The following is an 18,317-nucleotide window of genomic DNA, read 5'->3' as shown; positions in this document are numbered from 1 at the left end:
TTTGTACCGCAATTTATTTTGCATGATATGTTGACATAAAACCTGCATATTAGTTTGATACCTTTAAAACAATTAAGGAGCTAAAAATAAAGACCTCTATTTTCTAAAGGTTTTGTGGTAATTCATGGGAAGCAACACATTTCAGTAGTGTGTATAAAGGCCTTTAAATGGATGAGTACATTTATGCTGTGTTTTCCTCCTGTTTTGTCCTCTGAGCAACTGCAGAAAAATGTAGTGAAGAAGTGCCAAATGTTTCTTATCCCTCTGTGCCCAAGTCCTTGTATGGCTAGTCCATAACTGTTCCTCGTAACATAGGGAATTACATATTATTTAAAAAAAATATAGCATTGCTTATTTAAAAGTGATCTTTTGTATAACATGGCCACCAGGCACCCTTTTCCTGGATAGAAAGTGTGAAATACAGTGCATTATGCTCTGTTGTTTAATTTGTTCAGAATGGTGCAGGTTAGGAAAATGGGTTCTGATCAGTGTTTCTCTTTCTCACCTGTGATACTTAAACCTCTGGTGTGTGGCTAGCCTCCGTAACAGAGTCTCACACAATGTAAGATGCTTTTAAGTTGGATTTTAAGATGCAACCCGTATTGACACATTTGCACAGCTGGGATATTGGGCCCTGGGCAGGTTGCAGAGAAAGAGTGCTTGTGGACTGTACATGTTGCATGTGTGGATGATGGCAAGCATAGAGTGTACAATTTATTGTATGAGGACAGTAATCATTTCTGGATGTCCTACATGTTGATGTTACACTAGCAGGAGGATGGAGAGACCCTGACCGGCAAGGATGTGGATTGAAGAACAATACTAAGGCCCTCTGACCTGGACCAGGCTCCTGTGAAAGAAAAGAGGGGAACAGATACCCCTTTGATGTACAGGGACAGTTCCAGCCCACTTCCTTCATCATTATGCTTTTAGAAGCACTGCAACCAGCGTTGTCTAAGAGCTGAGTGGGAGGGCCTCTATTCTTATTATACCTTTGAGTGACAAAATACTTTGGCTTAACAAGTCTGGGAATTAATAAACGACCTTCAGCATCTATCTGAAACTAGCTACAAACAAGGATCTCTGGAATCCACACTAGGATAAATATTGGGTAGCAGCACACAGGACAGTGTACCAATACTCTCTCTGACCAGTGCAACAGCCCAAACCACAGTGTGGGGGAATTACTTCAGCTAAAAAGCCAGGATCTTTGATTGTCTTCATCATAAAAGACATGCTGGGCAAGACCACTTCAAAGAGAGCTGTAGACTGCCTGGAGAACGGAGGGACTTCCTACTGGAGAAAGGGGAGTGATGCATCCTCCACTGGAGTAGCCTGTCTTGTGGAGTTTTCAGACCAGCTCCCTGGTGACTAAGAAGCTGAATAAGGGACTTGGGTCATACCTGTACTGGAGAAGCTGCATCTGCCCGGGGGGAGGAGTGTAATTTGACACTGGGAAAGAATGTTGGAAGTATTGCATGCAGAAGAATGCCATCTAGAAACGGTGACTACAACCATGTAGGAAGACAAAGTAACGTGATCAACCATATCTGGCAGTGAGGAGGCTCCTGGAAGGCGATACTGGTGGTTGGACCAGTTCCCAGGAACAGTAAAGCACCTGTTCTGTGTTTCCAGCCAGGGTCAATCTTTTGTAATGGGCCTGGGGTGACTGACCTTAGGATTTGGTAGAGGGGTCTGATTGGTTGCTAAGCAAATGAGGTATATAAGGCAGGAGTCACTGTGATTTGTGTAGTGGAAAATTGAGTCTGCTGGAGTTTAGTTTAGCTTTCATTTGAGACTCCACTATTAAAAATAACATATATTGTGGTGTTACAACATGCATCCATAGTTTCGGAAATGTGAATGCACTTCAAAGGCAGTAGACCTTTCTTATTGATTGTGATTACATTAGCAAAGTATGTCGGCCTAACTGTGTTGATTATGAAGAGTTCTTGTTATTGTAGTAGGCCTAGTTAGGGAGCTTGCAGTTTTTCATGTTAGGGCATGCAGTCACCCAGTTTGCCATGAAATACTTTGCAGATCTTTAGAGAACAGTTGGTTAATGCAGTTAGTTCCACTTTGTGATAAATCTATAGGGTAGGCGATTTGTACCCTCTTTATCAGCCATCCCCTTTTTGAGGGAAGGTTTTATATTTGCTCCCACTGTCATTGTGTACACTGTTTGAGTTACTGTTTAGCCAGCTGTATATTGTGTATAGTTTTCTGATTCTATGAATAATAATTAGCTTCGTGGGCAGAATATGCCTCCTTATCCCGGAGTCTGTTTGTCCGCAGGGAATCACAACTCAGTCGTTACAACGACCGCGTTGTGATTCCGCATACCATTACTGAGCAAGTCAAAACAACGACTTGCGGAGGGGGGGTGCTGGATGTTGGAAGGAATAGTATAATTTACTATTCCAACTCCAGTCTGTGCGGACAGTAGGGAAGGTGTTGTATTTTAAACCCAACACCCCCCCCCCCCCCCCCCTGCAAGTCGTTGTTCCGACTTGCGGAGTAAAGGTATGCGGAATCACAACGCAGTCATTGTAACGACCGCGTTGTGATACCCTGCGTACAAAAAGTTTTGTTATAAACGTTATTTACCTTGTGCGCAGTTAGGTTCCTTTATAATTTAGAGATTGGTAGGTGGATGAATGTTCACCATGGAGGCAGACTACTGCCTGCCATTTTTTAGAGTGCCTCTTGCCTGGCTGAGATTTCTATGCCTTCTGAGGAGCAACCTCCAAAGGAGCAACCTCCGAAGGAGCAACCACCACTAAGCTCCTCTGTAGGCAGTGAAGATTTGTTGAGTCTCTGGCATGTTTCATGCACTGGAAGATTGCTTAGTGGCTACCATGTTTCATGCATTAGATCAGAAAACTAGTTTGTTTTACAAAGGCAGAGGGCCTTATTGAGAGTTTGGCAGATACATTTTGCTGCATCAAAAATGTGGCTGTGATTCGTGTTATAAGTAAACTATAACGCCTGGCACTTGCAGTATGGCACAAGGGCTATCTCTAAATAAGGCTCAAAGTCCAGAATCAGGAGTTTGTTTCTGTAAAACAAATAATGACCCTGGCAACCTTGAGGTTTTCTCCCACAGTGTGCCAATCATTTTTATATCTTTCTGTTTGAACATAACAACACATACTTTCAAATGTTGACTCTTTATTGGTTGTACATGCTGTAATACCAGCAGCAACAAGGCTGTTGGACTGTTAATGTAGGGTTTCTTGAACTGCTCAGACATCACTACCTTGAGAGTGAAGAGCTGAAGTGGTGTGATTGGTTATCTTTTCAATTTATGGTAACAGCTATACAGGGACACCATTGGCAAAAACCTAAATTGATACAGTTCAGGCCCACTAACCAGTGAATCCCTTGCAACCCTGACATACCACTTACTGGGGAACAAGTATGATCCGATTTGTGCATTGCCCCAATGCAGAGGAGCCTTTTTACAGATCATGGTAATGGTCGGTGGGCTGTCCTTGAGGCGTTTTTGAATTGGTTTGTGCAGGAATGCCTATTTCGGCCCGCTTCAATGAAATGTGGTAAGGCACACCTGGCAGTGCTTTTCTGAAGTAACGAAGTTGATGACATCCGGTCAGCTATGCTACTTGGAGATCTTCTGTGACCCACAGAATTCCTAGTTTCTAAAGCAACAAAATCATGAATTAAAGTGACTTCTTCCTCTACACACTAAAGCGATCACTTAACAATTTAGGTAGTGTGGCTCTGAGATTTGTCCCTCAAACTCAAAATGCATCTGAATCTTTCCAGCATTGTGAAATCCTGCTCTGATCAACCAAATAATAAGGAGTTATGAGACTCTGACCTGCCTGGTCTTTACAGCCTTTTATTTGAAGAGTTTTATATAGCGCTGGCTAGACCCGAAGGTATCAGAGCGCTTTACATGAGGTAGAACAGTGTTACATAATTACATCAGTTGCTGGCGCGTAGCATAACATGGAGAAGAAAACAGTGAAACATAATTACTTGAGTTACTAAAACATAGCATAACATAGAAAAAAATCATATGGGGTGTAGAAGGTAGTGTGGGGAAAGTAAAGGGGTTGGCATGCAGATCAAGTCAGGCAGACCGGCAAGGGGGGAAAGTACTTCAAGGGACACAAAAAAGTCAAGGTGAACGAGTCAACAAACCGGTTGGGGAAGGCGTCACGAGATGCCAAGCAACCGTGGTCAAAACCTGTAAGGCAGGTGAGGCGAGTAACAGGGCCCGTGTCCAGAGGGTAGGTGATGGCCCAGGGAGAGATCCACAGCCAATATCCTCTACAGCTACCTAGGCAGCTCCACGGGGCACTGGCCATGTTGCTGGGGTTCCACTGTCTGAAGATTCCAGTAGTAACAGCAGTAACACAAATACAGGAAACGGTTAACAAAAAGGGTAGTGGGGGATGGGGAATTAAGCCTGTAGTAGGAATCAAATCCAGAAATCCCGAGTACCTGCTATAAAAGAGGTTAATATCAGGGGTCCCATTAAAGTCATGTATGCAGATCCTTTGTCCGGTCGGGGTCACAGCATCGCAGCACCAGGGGCCGGCTTCACTCACCACTTAGCTGCATCTCTTATGGAGAGTGTGTACAGGCATTCTAGACCAAACCAAGCAGTCCCATCTGCTCAGCACTTATATCTGCTGCCCTTTTTCCATCCTACAGTATTGGACCACCCAATGTAGTTAGAAATCCTAGTGTACCTGTCAAAGATCTCTGCTTCAACAAGGCATGCCCTGGGAGGGTGATCGCAAAGAGTAGTTGTTAGAAATGGGATTCCTGGTTGGCTGAGGTATGCACCCAGGCCAGGCAAGAACCACCATCCTAGTCAAGGTAAGCCAGATACACACCAAAACATAGCCTGTGCTCACCCTCTGGTAGCTTGGCACAGAGCAGTCAGGCTTATCTAAAGAGGCAATGTGTAAAGTATTTGTTCCACACTCACACACACAGTAATAAAGTGGATACACCACAAAAAGACTCCACATAGGTTATAAAAATAGATTTCATATTATAAAGAAAACAAGACCAAAATGACAAAAATCCAATGTATAGGAGTTGAGATATGATGTTTTAATGGAATAAATGCAGTAAAGCACTCACAAGCAATTAGCACTAAAAGGTTTACTTTAGTTTGCGCTGGACTGGGCCAAAGTCAAAATGCGGGCTGACTGCAATAGAATGCCAGCCATCTACATGACCCACACAGGCCCTTGTGAACAAAGTGCCTTTCCTGGTTGCAAGCAACGAGATGCATCGATATTCTCCACGCTGTGAAGGCGATGTGTCAGTTCCCGAAGATAGGTGTAGGAGCTGAGATTAATAGAGAGAAGTGTTGCTTCCAATTCACGCAGTCGGGTCATTGCGTCGAAGTCGAGCCTCGTGGTCAGGATCTCAGATCGGCGCTGTGTCATCATTGAACCTGGCATTCATGTCCCTAGTAAACGTTGAGGTTAGGGTATGTCTCCGGATTGGCATTGCCTGGGCGTCTAAGGGCACTGCATCAGTTCTGATTGGTGCAGTGGTGACTATGCACCCATTTTGTTGCAAAACAGCTGCAGAACCCATTTCCGAGGCCCAGAACCTGAGAGGGCACCTCAGGCAAGGGTAGGACTCACAGATGGGAGAGTTCAGCAGCACCATCAGAATTGCAAGAAGTCTTTTGTGTCCCTGAGACTTCAGAAAACAAGAGGCAAGACAAAAAGCTTTTCAAGATCTCTTGGAGGGAAGGCAGAGTCCAACTCTCCTTCATCAGAGTCAGGTAGCAGCACGAAGCAGGGAAACGCACAGAATAGCAGTTCTTCCATAAAAGCAGTCCAGTTGAGTTGTTAAGCAGCAGTTCTTCTAACAGACATTCAGTTCAAGAAGTGTCTGTTATGTAGCGGTCAGAGACTCAGTACTTATACCCAATAGTGCCTTTGATGTAGGGGGTAACTTCCAAGCTGCTCTCTATTATGTTATATTAAATACATTTCTAAAGGGCAACGGTTACTCGAAGGTGTCCTGGCACTGGCTACTATCCCCTGAGCACAGAATGTTGTAGAGATGCTACACGTTAAAAAGCCAAGTTTTTAGTCCTTTCCTAAATGCAATGAAGTCAGTGGCATTTCTAGGGTGGAAGGGAAGGTCATTCCAGGCCTTTGCAGCGCAAATGATAAAGCGTGTAACTTTTTTAATGGAGATACTGCCACCATCTTAGCTCCTAGGGAACAAAGGGTTCTTTTCGGAATGTACCATTGAAACGGCCGCTTCAGATAATCTGACCCTGTTCTTTGTAAGGCCTTGAAAACGGTGCGTAAGGATTTAAAATGCACCCATTTTCTGACTTGTAGCCAATGAAGCCTTTTGATTTCCTTGGAGATTGAAACTAATTTTGGTGTGCCGGTAAGCAGTCTAGCCGACACGTTTAGCAACAGTTGAAGTTTATTCAGATGTTAGTCTTGAATATTTAGTCCGACCTTGATAAGATAAGCGATGTAACCACTGTCCTCTGCCTATCCATTGGCAGGAATGGCATTATTTTCTTGATCATTCTAAGAGAATGAAAGGTGGCTGACGCAACCTGATCACCAAAATTTAATTTGTCATCAACTATAACTCCCAGGTCCTTAACTTTCCTGGTGGGTTTCAGAAGAGTGCCCAGTTTTTCCGGCCACCAATTTGGGCTCCAAAAGTTGGCATTGTTTACAAACAGGATGATTTCAGTTTTGCCTGAGTTGAGCTTCAGGCAATTCTGTGTCCTCCACGTCCTGATCGCTTCCATACAGTCATGGAACCTTTTACTTTATCCTGGTTCCTATCCTGGCAGCAGAGACACAATGATTTGCATGTTGTCTGTGTAGGAGGGAAGACAGAAACCAAAGGAGCTGATCAAGGCAGCAAAGGATGATACATAAACATTAAAAAGTGTAGGGCTAAGGGATAACCCCTGCGGTACTCCACATGGTAGGGAAAAGGGTTTAGAGTAAAATTTGCCCAGGGACACAATTTGTGTTCTGTCAGTTAGGAAGGCTTTTAGTAGCTTCCAAGGTTTACCCTGGACCCCGCATGCTGACAGACAATCCATCAAAAGGTCATGATGGACCATATCAAAGGCCGCAGAGAGATCCAACATGATTATTGCTGCCTTGCCTCCCTGATCTAGAGCTTCCCTGATTCCTTTTGTGGATGTTGTGAGTGCAGACTCTGAGCTGTGCCCTTCTCTGAATCCATATTGAGTGGGATGCAGAGTATGATTTTCACGTAAAAAACACACTGAGCTGCGAATTCATTGCTTTCTCTACCAATTTTGCCAGCAGTGGAAGGCGCAAAATTGGTCGAAAAGTATCGGGATCCTTAGGATCTAAATTGTGCTTTTTCAGCAACAGAAGTATCTGAAGTGCACACGGATCCCTTTCAACCCAGTCCAGTCTGCCATGCTATCTGTGGGAGGTAAATCAGTGCTTTATGTGTGGACAGGACAGTACCTACTGAAGTGTAATTGCCAGCCCCTCCCATTCCTCCCGGCCCAGGAAGACCCATCAGAATGTAGATGAATGCATATGAGTGCTCAGAATGTAGCTGAGGCTTGCCTTTCTGTGTTTGGGGCTGTCTAGAGGTCATGCACAAAGTGTAGCTGTCACCCAGCCAGGCATGTATTGGAAACAGGTTGCAAAGCACACAGAGTCATAAGCACAGAGAAATGTTCTCTTTCTAAAAGTGGCATTTATAAAACAGTAATGTGAACATGGAGAAGGAGCATTCTTAATCCCTCCCTGATGCCGTGCTCATGCCTGCCCGCACACGCTGCACATGTCATATGCTGGGATAGCGGGGAAGCAGGACTGATGGCTGCTAAGCTGCGATTCTCCACTGCACTTCACAGCTGAGGCTGCCCAAAAACAATTCCTTATTCCAGGATCCGTTTAATGGGGGGGGGGGGATGCTATGTTACCACTGCTACTGCTCTAGATTTAGCTTAAGTTGTACCCGCCACACCATCACTGCCCTTAGTCCCTAGCAGAGGTGAGGGAATTCTGGTGTTTGGCAGGGCAGTCCAGGAGGAGTACAGCAACTTCTGGTTGCAGTTTGCTGGCACAAAGTTGGTGTGGGGTGACCGCAGCAGCATTTGACGCTCCCTTTAGCCCCCTACTAACTCCTGTCCTGATCCTGAACGTAACATACATATGGTCTGTCCTGAGCATGAAGGCTAATATGTCAAGTGTGGTTAATTGATGTACCAGTGGCCACCGACCCAGGTCTGACTTGCTGCAACCATCACCATCGCGCCATCTGTGTTATTTTGTCATCAGCCAGCAGCCTGCGTTTGATCTAGAGTACTTAGTTCTACAGCTCTGTAGTTTTCTTTTGACTTTTCCCAGCTCTGTAACAGTTACCAGGCACTAGACACTCGCTGCAGCCTGCCGGGTTGATGCAGATATAGTTAAAGCTGCTGCTACTCACAGCCACTCCCAGCTTTCAGCTTCTGCTATCCTCTACAGTCTGCTTTTTGACACCTGTGAAGGGATTGTAGTCATTGGTCAGTTGTGTGGGCGGAGACGGAGACTGCAAGACTAGGGAAAGGTGAGTGGACACTGCTGCTAGGTGCAGTGCTGTGTCATGTTGCAGTCTTTCTGGGCCTAATGGACATGCCGAACCCTGCTGCACAGTTGTGTTCTTCCTAACTTGATTGTCAGATTGTTTTATTAGCATTGCTCCCTGCTCCTGGTGAACAATTTTGTTTTTCTGGCTTTCGCCCTGGTCTTTACCTTTATCATGGGTCTTAGTCATCTGTGAGCTCTGTTATTAGTTACAGGCTCAGTGGGGAAAGTTGTGGCTTTGGACGCTACTCTGTGTTTTGCCGGGCGAGACTGGGCTCAGCCGGGCTACCCACCTTGGGACCAGTCTGTGGCGCTCCATATTAAGGTACTCTGTGCCCATTGATTGATGTCTCTACCACAGTTTTGAATGCCTGTACTGCTTCCTGTTTATTTTTTGGTCAGGGACCTGTCATGTTGTATTCCGTGCCCCTTCTGTATTTCCCACAACACTTGTCAAGGTTAAGAAAATTTGAGGTGTCACAGTGGAACCTCTGGTAAAAATCTTACTGCAACATCACAATGGGAAAAAGGAAAGCAGGGGAGGGGGCGTCTCTATCCTCGAAAGCTAAAAAGACGCATCTGCCATCGGCCGTTGAAAACTGTGCATTGGACTGCATTGACAATCTCATCACAGAGTGTGTGGCTATTGCAAATCGTCCTCTACCTCAAGTGGCATCTCACCCCAGCCGTGATTTCAAGCACATTCCTCAAATGTTTCACAAAGCCAAGAGGGGAAAAGATCCGTAGTCTAAGGAAAGGCAATCTGATCCATTATTGACATGTGAGCCTGTAACTCTCCTGGCAGATGACAATAAAACAGTAATCGAGTGCTGAAATGGGTTCTCGATTCTTTGTCCTGATGTTGATGTAAATGAAGGGTCCTGTAGTGATGCTTCTAGAACTCCCACTCAGGAATGTTACCTTATGCTTCGTTGTTTGATGGGTGTCATAGGGGAGTTAAGGGATCACATAGTGTCTCTGACGAAGGTAATAATGAGTTTTGAAGAGAAGGAGAAGAAGAGGAACAGCGCCATTGTCTCTGGTGAATTGGTGCGCGAAAGGTTGGATACAAATGTGATTAATAACCAGTGGGTCCCATATTACCAGTTGCATTCTAATCTGTTGTCAACAGGATCCCCTGCTACACTTCATCACTCCATTCCATCTCCCAATCACAGGTCCAGCTTTCACCAATGGGATGCTCAGTATGGTCCCAGAGGGCGCTAGGAGTTGGTATAGTGTGGGGCAAAGGTCGCAGACCCCATGTCCCCCCCTTCCCCTCCCCCACTGACAACTCTCAATTGTCCTGTTTTAGGGGAAGGTGAGAAATGGATGTAAAATAACTCAATCAACAGGAGAATCCACAGGCACACATTTTTCTTACATCAGTCCCCAAGTTGCAAGCTGTTGTCAGGGAAGATCATGAGTTCCGGGATGTTTGGCATTGCCATTCCATTATAAGAATTGATATTGTTGGTGTTGAAATATTGTCGAGCGCCGATGGAGAAAATAGAAACTAGCGGAGTTAAGGTTTATTTCTCCCACAGGCGTATTGTGGATGGTCTTTTGGCAATAGATGCTAGAACTATATCCCAGGCTAAAACCAGAATTGTGATAAAGTACCGGAATCAGGAAATGGGTGCTATGAGTGTTGTAGGTGATCTACTCCAGGACGGGGGGTGGGGAGGTGTTATCTACAAGACAAATGAATCTTTTCTTTGACTAGCTACACCTGCTGCTGTCAATGTTAGAGTAGATACGGTAGCCCCGTTAGCGAGTCGGTTTACCATAGAAAGGAGGATGTCAGATAGTACCCAGGTTACCTGGCTTGGGACTGAAGGTTGCCCCCCCGTTTTCTATGAGCAGGTTGTTTTAGGCCCCCTTCCAGCTGAGGTCAGCGATCTCTCCTTGCGTACCCAGTTAAATGAACCTCTATTGAAATTCCTGCTTTTAATGTAGCTGGAATCTCAAAACTGCTCCCTGATGGGGAATGGGGCAACTGTATTGATTCCAATGATGTTTGTCTCTTTCAAGAGACTTGGTCTTTGTCCCCCATCCATAGATGCAAGTTTACGTATTTAAATGTAAATGCAACTCGGAGTGGAAGAAGCAGACCCTTGGGATGGTTGGCGATTTAGGTTAACATTTCCCTGAAATGCCAAATAAATGAAATTTATATTGATTCACTAAATGTGACGGCAGTGGTACTTATATTACCCTCAGGTATGGTCCTAAATATTTTTGATGTCTGTAATAGATTGAGCCACAAATGAGCCGAGTCAATGATTCTTGACACACTTGAGGTGCCAATCTCGGAATGCATGGAGAGGGGCTTCCTTTTGGTGGCTGGAGATTTTTATTCAACATGTAAACCCCAGATTGATAATTATTCTGAACTAACAGCAGACTGTGATAACCAGGTGGGTATTCCCCAGCTAGATTTGCCACATGTACGATGGTCTCCCAAAGCTGGTCAGGTACTGGCCTTAACACTTAATTTTGACTTAAGAGCTGTAAATGGTAGGACACAATCTGGTAGATGGGCTAAAATTACATATAATAGTCCTGGGTATGTGAGCAGAATTGACTACTTTTTAGTAGATGTGAAGTTATGGCCATCTGTCTTAGATATGGAAGTGGTGGGTAGACTCAAAAGTGACTATCAAACGTTAACTCTAACCATGTCTGAAAATTCCAGGAAAAAATCTATTTTGTAGGGTACTCGAGATTTGGGGTGTCTCCCCGTATCTAGTAACCAGAAAAATATTGTGGGGAAATGGGTGGAAAAAAATCCCTTATCTTTGGAGGCTGCAGTTACTAAAGTAAGAACTGATGTGGAGATCCTTTCATCTCTTCCTCACTCTACCAGAAGTGAGGTGATGGGATTGAGTCATAATAAACTCTTTGAACAGATCAGGGATCTGCTAGGAAGAACATCAAAAGGGGCAGTGAGAATGTACAAGACAACCCCATGGCATAATAGCACCTGTTAGCAAAAAGGGAGCTTTTAGTGGCAGTGAAATCCAGTATACACTTTAATATAATTAGCTGCAGGGCTAGGTATAGGCAGTCCTTGCTCAGGGCAAAGAAGGAATGAGACGACAAATTTTGGTTAACCTTCCATGTAGCTATGATTTCAAAGGATAGCCACACCTTTTGGCGTTTATCATCTACATGCACAAACGGTATAGAAACTGGCTTGGATTTTTGTGTCCAACCAGATGACAGGTTTAACCATTTTAGGAAGTTATACTCAAATAGAGGAGCAATACACGAGGATAACAAACTGAGTCAACGTGTCTCTGCCCAGGATGATACTTATACCCTTGTTTTTACTCTGAGACCCTAAAGGTCATCAACCCATGCCTCCCTGCCCATGCCCCGGGTCCAGACAGCATCCCACATGATCTATAGAGATCCAACACGGAGGTATAGGGCCCTATATGCATATTTTATCGAATGCCATCCTATCGAGTCTCGAGAGCCCGTCCTCATGGAAGATCGCAGAGACCCTGCCAATATATAAGAAGGGGGACCGGGCAAACCTTGAAAATTATCACCATATCAGTTTGATTGACTCGTTCTCAAAAATATTTTGTAAACAAGTACTGACCCCCCTTCAGAATTGGATAGTTGAGGAGGGTATTTTATCTGACTACCAGGCGGGTTTTAGAACAAGTATCAGTACTTTGGATCAGGTCGCCAGGTTCTTGTGTTTATATTGGCGAAAGGCGTCTCTTCTTTGGGTAAAGCTAGCTGTAGGTTGCTTTTGTAGACCTGCACACAGCCCTCCCTCAGGAGAAAATGTGGAAAGCATTGGGAAACCTGAGTATTTCCCCCTCCCTTTTGAATATTTTGCTGAGAATCCACGTGAGTAATAAGACACAGGTACAAAGGGGTACAGACAGGCAGTTAACAGACCCATTTAGGGTGGTACAAGGCGTTAGGGCAGTGTTTTAGCCCCAAACCTTTTATCCCTGCACATCAATGGAGTGACTGACCATCTTAACATAGAGGGGTGTGATGCGCCGAGTCTATGGAGGAGGAGGGTGGTGGCCCCCCTTTTCGCTGATGACATTTTATTGGTTTCTAGGACATCCCACAGACTTCAATTGCTCCTGGACTATTTCTCCCTCTTCTGGGCAGAGAGGGGCCTTGAGCTAAATGGCGCTAAAACAAAATGTATGTGTCTTTCCAGGATGAGGGATTTCCGTTGTACCAGACAGATACTGGTAGGGATACACATGTATTGATCGTGTGTCCACCTTTGATTGCTTAGGTATGCGCATGACACTCAATATGAGTTAGGCCCCTCAGATTGAAATGGCAAACTCAATCCTTATCCAACAGTCCATAAACCTGGTGAAGGATCACCGCAAAACGTCTTCTAGGAGGGTGGATCCTGTTCTGGAGATTTAGAATGTTAAGGTTATTGGGTCTGTGTTGTACAGAGCTGACATATGGGGCTCTTCAAACACTAATAGCATTGCCAAGGCTGAGCATAGCTTCATGAGGTATCTGTTCTCTCTCCCTATGTTATGTTATGTTATCTGTTCTTATAAAGTGCATAGCTGCCCCAGCAACGGGGCGTCCCAGCGCTAAAGCTAACTGGAGCAGACAGGGGAGATAGTTAAACTAGTGGTTGGAAAAAAGCGACGTCTTGGTAATTTTCCTGAAATCCCAATAGTCCTGCATGCCCCGGGTGACAAGAGGAATAGAATTCCAAAGTGCGGGTGCCATTGCTCTGAAAGCGCACCCCCCTGGTCTTATCCTACGCACCCGCGGGGCACAGGCCAGATGCAGGTCTGCGGAGCGCAGGGCTTGAGCCGGGACATACCGCGAGCACAGCTCGTGCAGAATTTGCGGACCTAGGCCATGCAGGATCTTATGTGTGATACATAGCATCTTAAAGTGGACTCTGTTCTATCGGCAGCCAATGGAGCTGGCGAAGAAGGTCTGAGGCATGGCAATGCTTAGGTAGTGCAAAAAGCATATGGACAGCCACGTTCTGCGCCCGTTGAAGTCTTTTGGTCACAGCTTTATTCAAGCCGGGTAGTAGCCATTGCAGTAATCTAGTCGAGACTGCACGGTGGATTGAACAATCATCTGTCGGGTTTCAAGCCGTGTAGAAGACCACAGCAGGTGCCTGCCATTGTCTTGGCTTGACCCTCAAATGAGCGGGCGCTGTCCATCAAAACTCCTAGGTTCCTAACCACAGTTTTTGATTGGGGGGTTCCTAGGGCCACAGGCCACCATTGATTGCCCCACAGATGGGTATCTTGGCCCACCAGAAGCACCTCTGACTTGGTGGAATTTAATTGCAAGTAGTTATCAGCCATCCAGTCAGAGATGGGTGTAAGATAGTCTTGAAATTTCGCTTGGTCTTGCTTAGAGTTGTTGGAAAATGTAAACACCAATTAGGATTCATCGGCGTATGATACCATGTTAATGTTCCGGACTTTGGCCAGAAGGGCCAGGAGGTGAACATAAATATTAAATAAAGTGGGGCTCAGGGCAGATCCCTGTGGAACACCACAACCGAGAGGATGGACGCTGGTGGTAAACGGAGGAGCAGAGACCTGAAAGGACCGATCGGTCAGGAAGGACACAAACCAGGCCAGGGCCTTGCCCTTGACCCCGATCACCTCTAACCGATGTACCAGGATCCTATGGGAGACCGTGTCAAAGGCCTCACTGAGATCTGACAGAATCAATGCCGAAGTCTGCCCTCCTCCAAGGTGGACTGTAACTGCTCTGTAACTGAAAGTAGTGCAGGTTCAGTGCTATATCTAAGCCGAAAGCCGTTTTGTGGCCAATCTAAAATCACGTTTGCTTCCAAATATTGAGTCATGCCTCTTGCACCCCTATATCTAGATCTTGAACAGAGGACGATTCTGTACAAAATTTAATGCAGAATGTTATTATTTTGGTAACTTCTGTGGTCAACCATTGAGTTAGATTGCTAACGAGTAGGTGTTAGAGATCTTACGCTCACCCAGGTGTGGCAGAAATTCCCAAGTTCTACGCTACTGAAACACTGTTGCAAAGGTTCAGCCTAGATATTTATTAATCTTCTCCTGAGCAGTAGTAAATACTTTATTTCGGTCATGAGACCATTAAAGTGCAATTGCAGCAAATACATCATGATAGTAAAAAGCAAACAAACAATGAAAACAGAGAGAAGAAAGAAGTACTTAAGAAGTACTTAAAAACACTTTAATAACATAAATCCACTTCCCCAGAGAAATTGTGCCATCTTTCTAGAGCAAAGATTAATAATCTGTATTGGGAGGCAGTAGCCATGGATATAGCGACCAAGAGTGCAGGTAGCCATACATAGTCCTTTATTGATTTTAAATCATGTATGAGTCATGAGGTAACCATAGACAAATTGAACCACTAGTGGTGCGTAAACTATATCTGCGGGTCAGATATGGCATTCTCCTGGTTAAATCTTTTTTAGCTCTGATTGGTCTGCTGAGAGAGAGGGTGATGACCAATGCCCTGCATATGGTGGGGTAAAAGAATCATTGGTACACGTGTTGTTCTTTTGCCACCAGTACCGTAAAGTTTGGGAAAAATGGATTGTTCCACTTTGCAAAAATCTAGGGACTAGGAGTCACCAGGTTGCTTTTCGAATTTTGAGCACTATTACACATCAGCTCCATGTCTTTGGCATGGCAAAATTTCTTATGGCAATCTGCATGAGTCACTTTAAATGTCAATAAAATGTGGTAGCTGTGAGGTGGTCTTCAGTCGATCCCATGAGCAAACAATGCAGGGATGTGATTAGTGGAATTAATGTTCTGACCCTTTTTATTGTAAATGTGCCCTGCTCAGACACTGAATTGTTTTGTTTTAACACTGCTCTTCTTTTATGATAACAGCTAGTCTGCTCTTTTGTATCTCTTATTGTATTATGTATATTGTTTTATATTATTCTTACTTTGTTGATCAGTATGATCGAAATAAAGTATATTGACCAACTGAAATCAAACTTCACCAGTAAGGAGGATTTGCCATTACCATTACAAACATATGAAACATGAAAAAGTTACTCTCTGATCAGTAATTACAGCTTAAAAGTGTATTAAGGAATTCCCAGTGCTGGCCTATGAGAGGGGTAGGCCTCACAGTAGTGAAAAACAAAAGAGGCTGTTTGTCACTACCAAGACATGCAAAACATAACATTACTTGTACCACCTTTCACCTACATAGCACCCTGCTCTTAGGGCTACCTAGGGCCAACCTTAGGGGTGACATATGTAAAAATGGGGAGTTTAAAGCATGGCAGGTAGTTGTAAATGCCAGGTCAAAGTGGTAGTTACCTGTGCACACAGGCCTTGCTGTGGCAGGCCTGAGACAGATTTGAGATGCTACTTTTGTGGGTGGCCCAATCAGTGCTGCAGGCATACTGGTAGTATTTGAAGTACAGTCCTGGGTATATGGTGTGCCACTTTAAAAAGGACTTACAAGTAAATAAAATATGCCAAACAGGTGTAAATCAATTATACCATGTTTAGCGGAGAGAGCACATGTACTTTCGCATTAAGTGCCCAGAGTTCTAAAGCTAACAGAAAGGTCAGAAAAACAGGATAGGAGGAGGAAGGCAAAAGGTTTGGAGTGACCCTTCAGAAATGGCAATTTTTCTATAGGATTTTTTTGTTGAAAAATATTTAAAATTCTCCCTGCACACCCTGTCATTGTTTGTATTTCTTGTCTTGTTCTGCCATATGAGGCATGGTAGATCTAGGCAGGAAAAATCAGTGATGATCCCCATTACTAAAGTGGGACTACCGCCACTGTGACCTGCCCAACCAGTGGTGGAAAGAATCTACCACTAGTAACCCACCTTTATATGAGATTGGGGAACAACATGTGAGGAAATTCTTTGCGTCCATGCCATTTATTTATTCATATGTTTATACAGTATGTAAGAGAACCTAGTGAATCGGGGCTCTCTACAAATTTCTGCGAAGAGTGTATAAAAACCAATTAAACAGAAGAAAAAGTAGGAGATGAAAGAGCAAAAGGAGAAATTAGGAAATACACTGAAAAGCTAAAAAGCTTGGCATATTACAAGTTATAAATGTGTTACTAGAGAAATGAGGGAACATAAGCACTGTGACAAGTTATTCTAGGATGGGATCTGGGAAGGTAAGTGGCCAAATCAAGGTGGTATCTCAAGTAACAGTAGATATCAAACAGGGAAACAAGTAGTATAGGTCAGGGGACTAATTAGACATTCAAGAACATGTAAAAGTCACAAAGTCCAGCATGATTTATACATCTGAGCTTTCCTCAGAACGAGGTGGAGTGATAGGTGGATTGATGTTCGGAAAGATTTTACTGCGGAGATAGTCTTTCAGTTGTTGTTTGAAATGGCATGTAAGGATATAATCTGCATGTTAGGGGAAAGTGAGTTCCAACATTTGGGCATGCAACCTGAGAAGGACTGGTTCCTGAATGTTCAGTCTTTGATCAGAAGTGAATCAGTGCTCCAAAATTGGCAAGAGCCACGACAAAACATTAGTTTGTTGACCAAGTACAATGAGTGTGAATAATCAAGGCGACTTTGTACATGGATCTCTTCAATAGTAAGCCAGCCTAAAGACTACAGGACAGGGGTGATGTGGTCAAAAGTCAGTACCCAATGACCAAACAAACAGCAGAATTCAATGAGGTTTTGATGGGGGCTAGAGGACTATTGCACATGCCGGGAAGAATAGCGTTCCCGTAGTCATGTCTAAGAAGGTCCATCACTTAGATGACTAATTTGATTTTCTGCTTAGGAAGGTAGGGTTTGATTTCATAAATACGTTTGCATTTTTGGTGGAAGTTTGCATTTTAGCAGCCACATTGATGTGGTCAATGAATGTCAGTCTACTATGTAGAGTGAAGCTAAAATATTTGCCATTCTCAGTGATTGAAGGACAGCAGCAAAGGATCTTATTGGAAAATTGCCGCTCTTGATATGACCAAGAGGCTGATGATGCAATCTGAAAAGAAACTATGTTTTATGTAAATTAATCTTAGAATTGTGTGTCATCATCCATGACTGAGTTTTGTCCACATTTGTGACCAGGTTTAATATGTCAACAGAAACTTTCAAGTATAGCTGGGGATTAACGATGTGTTGGTGTTATGATATGCCAGGGTCTTTTATGACTGTAATCGGTGGTTCAAGGTACAGGTTGAACAATTTGGGAGCTGGCCCAGATCGTTGAGGGACCTTTGAGAGACCCGTGAGAGACCGCTGCAGGGTGTGACAGAGCATAGTTCACTCTAGGTAAAATGTGAATCAGTTAAGTACTGTCATCTGAAACTCATGTGATCTTTTACAGTATGAATGGGGATTTCAGGGGTGACTGTATCGATGGCCAATAATAGACTAGGAAGAATAAGAAGGCACGAGTCTCTGTTGTCCATGACTGGGAGTGAATCATGAGTTATTTGCAGGATGGCTGTCTCTGTACTCTTGCCATTTCTGAACCCAGAGTGGAACTCATCAAGGCGACTGTTTTCATTTATGAATTGGTTTAGTTGTATGTTGACACCTCTTCAAGGATGTTGGCTAGAAAAGGCAGTCCTGAGATAATTTGATGGTTGTTCAGGTCATCCGGATGGCCAGTTGTTTTTTTATTTTTTGGTGTTTATTTTTAATAGTGGAGATACTGGAATATAAGCAATCAGGAAACATTTCCTCGTGTAGAGAAAGAT

General features: G+C 44.1%; 1 protein-coding gene across 2 annotated transcripts in view; it reads left to right on the top strand.

Annotated features, from left to right (window-relative positions):
- The window catches only part of LOC146810319 (ATP-binding cassette sub-family A member 9-like), a 1,478,308-nt gene that overhangs the window by 450,941 nt on the left and 1,009,050 nt on the right, over positions 1 to 18,317 (top strand). The window lies entirely within an intron of this gene.

The sequence above is a fragment of the Triturus cristatus genome, chromosome 7 (genome assembly GCF_964204655.1).
Source record: "Triturus cristatus chromosome 7, aTriCri1.1, whole genome shotgun sequence".
NCBI classification, from domain to species: Eukaryota; Metazoa; Chordata; class Amphibia; order Caudata; family Salamandridae; genus Triturus; species Triturus cristatus.
This window is presented reverse-complemented; position numbering and strand designations above follow the sequence as displayed.